At 39.0% G+C, this 8,699-nt stretch overlaps 1 protein-coding gene across 1 annotated transcript in view; it reads left to right on the top strand.

Moving 5' to 3' along the window:
- Positions 1–2,054: 2,054 nt before the first annotated feature.
- The window catches only part of LOC124287682 (C1q-related factor-like), a 69,178-nt gene continuing 62,533 nt past the window's right edge, over positions 2,055–8,699 (top strand). The window contains 1 exon segment of the mRNA XM_046724188.1: positions 2,055–2,265. The gene's annotated coding sequence lies outside the window, so the exon portion shown is untranslated.

Raw genomic sequence — 8,699 nt, 5'->3', positions numbered from 1 at the left:
ACACTTTGGTTCGGCGGATTCAAATGAATCATAAAGAATTACAAGATGTAAATTCAATCGGTTGTTCATTACTCTCTACTTGAACCATGACCCAGGTTCCGTACACTGGAATAATTTCGTAATTCGTCGTCAATGGAGAAGGACGTGAAACTGAGATACTGAGATGCTTAGCTTGAAGCAACGATCGGACTTGATACAGTCTGCTCTCTGTCAAAACTGGACGATGCACGTGGCACCACAGTCAGTTATCTTCTGCCGATGCAATCAGACCGGCGCAGACGATTTCCGGTTGCAGATTGAGGCCAGAAGCGCGGGAAATAGTGTCGTCTGTCGCTGGAGTACCTGATACACAGCTAGTGGCTTTTCCTAGGATGTAAGCTAAATTCATTTACAGACAGCATTATCTCTCATGTGAAGTATATGTGATTTACCGATGCCGCGTATTTTTAAGATAAAAGTTATGTTTTGCCGTTTCAAGGTACACCTTTCCAAATATATACTACCCATCAAAAGTTAATACTCACTAGTGTAAATGTAGCCACTTACTTCAGTCAACTGTTCTGAACTAGATTTTGCCAAATATTCCATACTGTTTAAAGGTACTGTTTACACATGAACTGATGTATTGTAAAACAAATTTGTAACGTTGAAAAGATTATTGTCTTGAGTTCAATAAATGATGAAACTCAGTGAAAATTGGCGAATTCTGAACAAAACTTTACACCAAAAACGCAGATGTTCACATGCACGATATTTGCACATGCTTTCCAGCAATTTGATGCACGATCCTCGTGCAATTCATCTGCATAAGATTTACAGTTGGTTCCTCTATGTTAGTGGAGAAATTCATCTCCGATGTAACCACATATATATACATAACATATAGTGAGTGCTTAAAGTGAGTCTAAACTTTTGATGGGTAGTATATACTTGTTCTAGCTCCCAAAATTGCACTTAAAAGCTTTGAGTACATGCATCAATGCAGTCTTCTTTACAATTCTGTAATCAACTGGTTCTGTGATTTCTTAATTATAAATGCAAGCAGCTATGTTTATAACGAATACGCGTATATCAAACTGATGGATATTTTAATCGTAATGAGTATAACGAACAACGGCTGTAACGAACATAAATTAGTGTTCCCTTTGAGTTCCTTATAACTGTTACCGTTACTCGTTGTATACCCATACGAAACATACATGAAGTCTCTGTACACCCTGTATATGAACATTATTCTCACATACTGACACTGTGTACTTTAAACCATAACTGTCAATAAGACCATGGCTTATGTGTTATGAATAAGTTTACACATCAGTGATAATTGGCATCAGATATGAAGACGATAACAGAAGTCAAATATCTGAGGGGAGTGATCGTTAATCTAATTATTGTCAGTTGCGGCACGGTACGAGACATGACCCTGTAGTCCACTCCACAACGTTAGCCTGGATGTCCCCCTTTAGAGTCTTTCCTGGGCAGGGTTTCCTCCTGGAATAGTTTCCGATACATTGTAGACAAAACTAGATGTGTTTTTATAACGACTGATAAAGCATTGCAGTCTCTGGATGTAAACAGACCCGGGGAACAAGAGGAGGTGAGGATTATAGGAATCAGATAGAAATGAGCTACAAAATAGCCAGTGTTTCAAACACTAAAAAACACTGTTGATGCATTCGTATTGATCGAAATCCAAGTCAATTATTTCTGAATTAGGAATAAGTCATCCGGTACTGGTATAGAAAAAACATTGCATGGGGTCGTATGTTCTGAATAGATGTTCAATAGTTGCTCAAACTTTATCCCAGTCATCAAATACAAATTGATTTGCAGTCCTCAACTTATTCATATGAAAGACTGAGTTCACGAAGAAGGAATGGTAGGCAGTTTGTCTTTGATTTGAATGAACTATAAAAGTGAAAATCAAAATTTGTGTTAGGAACTTCATCGATATGACGACTGTATAATCCCGACCAGGTCCGTGCCTTGTGTAGCAATCTTAAGCGCGCACTCAGGCCGCTGATGACGCCTGCGCCAAGATGGCGACTGGTGGCAGACGACAATGCAACGGAGGAAATGGCGGGAAGGAATCGATACTGAGACGAGAGGTTGATGGTTGTGCTCACTCACAGTTAACCGCCTAAGGTCACACAAACAACGTTCTTTGAAAGTTTTAATGATCTCCCTCCACAATATTGGACTAGTGCTCGTCATCTGAGGATTACAGTCAAGTGTTGTGCCCTGGCTATTGTGACTACAACTCAGGTAGGTGACTTTCACAAATTGTGTACCACGCATAGAGATAGTCAGCTGAAGTTGACTCTGCGCTCTCTTCACAGTCAAGGCATAGTCAGGTTCTGATTAAAACAGTACAAGTTTTCTATACACTATACACATTTATACACTGTTTTCACACTATGTGTGAACATAGTCTGTGGTGTAAAGTATTTTAAAATGTTAGATAAAAGAAGTAGACTATGTATGTATGTATGTATGTATGTATGTATGTATGTATGTGTGTGTGTGTGTGTATGTATGTGTGTGTGTGTGTGTGTGTGTGTGTGTGTGCGTGCGTGCGTGAGTGTATGTGTGTGTGTATCTATGTAAGAATGAATAAGTGATTGAATAAATGAATAAGAACAGCTGGCAACCTAACAGCTACGTCACGTAATAATTGTAAATCGGGTTCTTACCTTGTCGCAAAAACACATTAACAAAATCGTTCTTATGTCAATCAAGATAAACGTGTCAAGAAAGAAGAAAACATGCCAGCGGTTGTTATACTTAACAAGGATGACAACACTAGGCCAGACAAGCCAACAATGTTCTTGCCGGGAATGTAGGGTTAACTCGATGCTGCACACTATAACAAATACTACACGTCTAACTGGTCATATTCTTGATAACGAACGTTAAAGAGTGATATTTATTTGCTGATAAATAATATGATTCAATGAATCTCCGAAACGAACTAAATACTTACTCTTCATCAAGTACTAAACTGATACCAGTGTAGGGATATATTCCTAATTGAACTGTTCAAACTACTACCACTGCTACTACTACTACTACTACTACTACTATTACTATTGCTGCTGCTTGCTGCTGCTACTACCACTGCGACCACTTCTACTACTGCTAGTACTACTACTACTATCACTACTACTACTACTACTACTACTACTACTACTACTACTACTACTATTGTAGAGGTAAGTATAAGAAATATGCCCAATGACCTCTGACATACAGATAAGCCACGACCCTGTGACAAGAGAATCCACGTTGCGCAATAGCGGAATCAATTCCATTCAAACGGAACCAGTTTTAGATTTTCAAATGACTGGTCTTCGTGCTGCTTTATTGGTCACATAGATCTGAGTCATCACATATAATAAACTATTTCAACCAGTCCGTATAAAGTAGCAATATTCTTGTGCGTTATTGGCGATTTATTTGAGCCACACTGTAGACGAAAGCTGACTTACTTCCCTCCTTGCCAGGATAGACGTACAGTAAGAAGGTACAGGTAAGATGAATTGCGTTATGACGAGAGTAATCTGACAAGACAGACACTGAAAAAGGTTGAAACGCATCACTTTAATACTTAAAAACACAACTATCCCCTTTCTTAAGGCAGTGGAATGACAGGGAAAGAGATAGGTCTCGTATGTTAAAGAATCAATGTACTGTTGAACCACGAACGTTGCTTGTCATTCTGATCAAAGTCATGACTGGAATCAATGCTTTGTGTCTAAACTAATGGAAAAAGATGGTATGCAAATACGTCTAATTATATTGTTGTTAATGTCTAAAAGCATCTTACCCTTACTTCTTATATTTCTATCAACGATAACCATTTGATAGAAAAGGGACATCATTACCTTTTGAAATGCTCTTCCTTTTAAACGTGATAAAGACCTCATTAAGTGTTCTGTACATAAAATAATGGTAAATGTCAAATTATTTTAAATTCCCATTACCGATGTACATCAGTTTGAGAGAGGAGGAACTAGTGGGTTGTAACTTAACATTTCATTCATGTAGCTATGACAACGGCAACCATAAAAGAGTTTACCATGATCGCGATTGTTATATATTTGTTCAACGGTTGCTTCTCTTGTGGTAGTATTTGTCCATACTGTGTAATAACGTCTCTGGCCGTAAGTTACATTTGTCTTGGACCAGATGATGAAAACGGAAGATGGAAAGGATAACCTAGGATTAGCATTGAAAAATGCAAGCATTACTGAATCTCCATGTGTGGTCAGGATGAAGTTTGAAATAGCTTTTAAATATTTCACTATGAAAAGTGAGATCAAAATTACATAATCTTTCATCAAATGTCTGTAATGACTCCACACTGTAAGTGAGTCCGCATTTGAATTAATGAAACAATAAAACTATAGCATAAAACTTCCTCCAAATCGCGCCAGTCTTTACCAGGAACTTCTCCGAGCAAGATCTCTTGGAGATCTTCACCAGTTCTCTAAACCCACAGGACAACCTATATTTTGCATCAAATTCGTTTTGTTGGTTTCAAAACAGAAATGGTAAAGAATACAAATTTCGGCTTCTTTGCACAACTAAAAAACATAATGTGTCTTCCAAGCAATCCTGGTCTCTTCCTGGAATTGTCCACATATTATATATTTCTTCAGATATGTACACATCTACATATAACAATTCAAAGTACACGCTCTGTAACTTGTTCTCATCGTGTTGAAGCAGGGTTGTTGCCATGTGAAGTTTTATGTCAGTCAGCAGAAAAATGTGACTTTTGTAATTGACTCTGACTATATTTAATTTGACTATGTGACTAATTTGACAGTCCACCCAGCTGTGAATGGGTAAGTCGTAATGATGGGAAAAAGCCACATTAACTCTGTGCGCCTAGTGGCTGCAAGAGTTGATCATCCCTAGGGAGTTGAGATTGATAATACGATGTGTCGTTTGAGATTGGCATCCAATGATCGAGGGAAAACCAAAGCGCCTTTGAGCAGCTGAGCTGAATATTGTCGCTATACAAATATTAGCATAATAATTATTGTTTTAATTGTAAAATTAAATAAAACGATATTTGCTAATGCCTGCTACCTGCAGTGCATGGCTGGTCCCAGTAAGAACACTCTACGTTTATCCATCTTAGTGTCTTCAGTGATGTATCATGACACAGGACACAGATTCAGCTGTAATAGCACATATCCTTGATTCATTCAGAGACATCGTAATTTGATAAGTCGTTGTGGAGAAATAGACATTGTGTTTAACGTCCCGTCTCCTCTCATGTCAGGCGTACATCACACGGCTGTCGCAGTTGGAGGCGAGTCCTTCAGTGTCTTATACACATCTCCACTAATGTACTAAACGGATTCGTATAGTTTTGAAAATGTCATACGTCTGATCGCGTTATGCTCTGTTCACTGATAGTTTTGTTGAAATGGCTAAACACGATCAGAACTAGATGTGTATTAGCTGAATTATGCTAACTTTGAATACAGTTTCCTCGTGTTAAACCCTTGAGATGACGTCAAGCTATGTGCTGCTGTTGTAGTTGATTCTGAACCAGGCAATCACTGGCCATTCTCCGCCTGCACTGACTGACTGACTGACTGACTGAGTTTGGTTTTACACCGCTTTTAGCAATATTCCAGCAATATCACGGCGGGGGACACCAGAAATGGGCTTAACACAGTGTGCCCATGTGGGGAATCGAAACCGGGTCTTCGGCGTGACGAGCCAACGCTTTAACCACTAGGCTACCCCACCGCCCCGCCTGCAGTTGAACAAGTAAAAGCAATGCAACCAAATGTCATTATTTTGTAGTTTAGACTGACTGAGTATGGTACGCCGTTTTTAGCAATATTCCAGCAATATCACGGCGGGGGAACACCAGAAATGGTTTTGGGGCTCGTTGATTCTACTTCTGGAATCAAAATCGAGCGAATCATCCTCACATAATGTTACAAGTGTAAACAATGTAATCTCCAAGATACAATTCGTCTTCTAGTAGTATGCAGGCAGAAATATTTAGTATGCTGTAACATCATCACCATATATGAACTCATGGTGGTTCCGGTGGATTAATTGGTCAGTATTTTCCATGTTGTTTACAAGATACCACTCCCCCTGGCCAGGGGTTTGCGGTGTGTGACCCTACTGATTGTTGACATCGTCGATGCATGCTCACGCTATAAACCAGTGTTCGGTGACAATTATTTCCAGACTGCCGTGCTATAGAAAGTGTCTTGCCGACTAGGGCCTTCAATAACGTTTTGTCGTCTTACATTCAAAAATTGTAACACAATATGAAATGATTATATCGAGATCTACCAATATGTAAAGAGCGATATCGTAACCTTTCAGGGAGTTTATGGTATATTTACTTTTCTTCAAACCAACCACTTATCTTGCAGCAGAGTATTCCCAGCGGGTTAATAAAATGAAAGCAGTTTGTCTGATGAGACACAGCACGTCTTTACTGCTTCTCATTCACGACCTCAAGCATACTCGCAAAGAATACAGTCGACCACGCACTCTGTATACATCATTGACTTTTTTCTAAATTTGATGCTTGTGTTGAAATTAGTGTCACAAGTGCGACTAAAACACTAATTGCACTCCAAAGTCATGTTAAATTGTAAATACGTTTGAACTATGTTCAAGAATAAAAACAAAAATAACGGCAGATATATTTGCCTCCCTATTCACCAAACACCCATCACATGCAGCAGTATTGCATTGGGTATGTACATTTAAATACATACATCAGACTATATTACAGAATGTTTGCCCCAAAGGGTGTCTCGCAACAGCCTCATGTAAAAAACATCGGGGCCTCATCTCACTGTAGTATCTAATGTCGAGGATTTCGCTAGAGGGATTGAGCTTTTTCCTTTTTTATGAACTAATATCAGATTGTTTCTAGATTCGAGCACAGAATGTAGATCTGTAAGAGGTGAGGTGAAATTGGGTTTAACGTCGCGCTGGAGAATATTTCGCTCATATGACGACGTGCATGCGTGTGTATGTGTAGGTGCGGCTGCTTGTACTAGCCCAGACTGAAGCTGGTTTTATAGTGCTAGCCCACTGAGATACCATGCCGCAGTGAAGCATGAATACCCCACTCAGACACATTATACTGACTCCGAGCCGACCAGTCCTTGTTGTACCCATTAATGCCGAGCGCCAGGCAGGAACAAACAAGTACCATATTTTAACGTCGTTTGGTATGACGCAGATCTGTAAGAAGTCTTCTACATGAAACATCATTATGACACCAGAATGTGTTATTTAAAGCTGGAATATAGCTGAGCTCAAATAACTCAGCTGCTTAAGGCTAAATTTGTAACTGCATCAGAAAATAATGTACATCTAATGCGGAAACAGAGTGTATTTCATTGATTTTCCATTCTTTAATCACAAAAACAGCTGTAAGGTGTCAATTAGCGCCTGTTGATATCCTACAGATATATCTGCATGTATGTGGTTAGGATTTCAGCTATTAGGAACGTGTTTTGAAAAGATTACAAGATGTAAGGTCTCGGTAAAGCATCCATATTTGTTATGTTGTTACATGGAGGACATTTCAAATTTGACGCACCACTGACACAACATGGCCGATGTAATTCCCTATTTTGATTTGTACTATATGTTTAAGTTTTTTCAGGTAAACAATTGAGTTGCCTTTGCATGTGTTTGTGCCGGGTGCCATCGGTGGTGTAGGTTGTGCTAAACTTTTGGCGAACACCTGTTATCGTCACTTTTTAATGGAGATTCATAAGCACATGATTATGATTCAATTTCTTTTGATTTGTAAATGTTTTTGAAGCTTTCATTTGAAATTTAATCCAGAAAAGATACCTTCTCACACTCTCTCAGTTGATCCCTGGCTACTTATCAATGCAAGTCTTTCAATTATATCCTTTGATGGTTTGGTGATAAGGACAATCAAAGTTAATAATATCGACAATTGGTCTTACACTTTATATCAACCAGCATCAGAGATAAGACGGAGGATTCGAGTTATTGTTTGATCTTTAGAAGTTCATCTATGGGAAAGAACTGAATAATTCCTTACCCGTAGGAGTCTCCGTGTCAATGTATTGAATTACCTGTCAGTGTTCCAGTTGCTGCTATGTAGATAAGCTCATTACAGGTGTTCGCTGAAATGTCACAGGTTAATACATGAATGAAAGAGGAACTGAGACAGACATACTATTGATTCACGATCGATTTCATTGTACATACTTATCCTAAATGATACCTGATGTCTGTATGTCAGGAATAAAAACGTTTTTTAAAATATGTTGGGACTTCCGGTACAGGTAGATGTGATGATATGGAGCAGAATGTGGCGCTCACAATTATTGTACCCAGCTCGTTGTAGTGTATTTTCGAAGGGGGCCTTTTTAGAGACAAGCTTTTAGCTCATAACAAACTTTCATTCTGTGTGACTTTTATTTTACAATACAGCAATATCGCAGTACCTTGTAAATAAAGTCTGGACCAGGAGATAGACTCCAGATAGTTTCTAGGGCTTCCACCCTGCTCTGCATGTAGTACACGCGGTGTCACTTCAGACAAGAGGCATCGCCCGAAACATGCATCAGTGTCTTCTCCCAGCAGGGATTGAGTACCCGATAATATGAGATCATGATATGAAGACATAACTGATCCGCACCTTCTCTTTTAGTTGT

This window comes from Haliotis rubra, unplaced genomic scaffold (assembly GCF_003918875.1).
Source record: "Haliotis rubra isolate DU_JTF1 unplaced genomic scaffold, ASM391887v1 Scf404, whole genome shotgun sequence".
Lineage (NCBI taxonomy): Eukaryota > Metazoa > Mollusca > Gastropoda > Lepetellida > Haliotidae > Haliotis > Haliotis rubra.
This window is presented reverse-complemented; position numbering and strand designations above follow the sequence as displayed.